Here is a 235-nt window from a genome sequence, read left to right on the forward strand (position 1 = left end):
GGCCTGTGAGATCTCGCCGACGGAAGTGGTCAGATCACAACAACGCACACTTCCTCACTTGGGCTGCACGAGTGGGTCAAAGATGTGTTTGATACCAGCGATTCCTAGAAGAGCTCTTCTTTGGGTTGTATGGAAACCGAAGGCGCCAAACAAGCCCCATCCGATGTCTTTGCACTTGCACAGTGTCGGTGGAGACGAAGTTGAGACTTTCACACGGTATCGGAAACATCTTCGC

This window comes from Plasmopara halstedii, assembly GCF_900000015.1.
Source record: "Plasmopara halstedii genome assembly, contig: Scaffold_1561, whole genome shotgun sequence".
Taxonomy (NCBI): Eukaryota; Oomycota; class Peronosporomycetes; order Peronosporales; family Peronosporaceae; genus Plasmopara; species Plasmopara halstedii.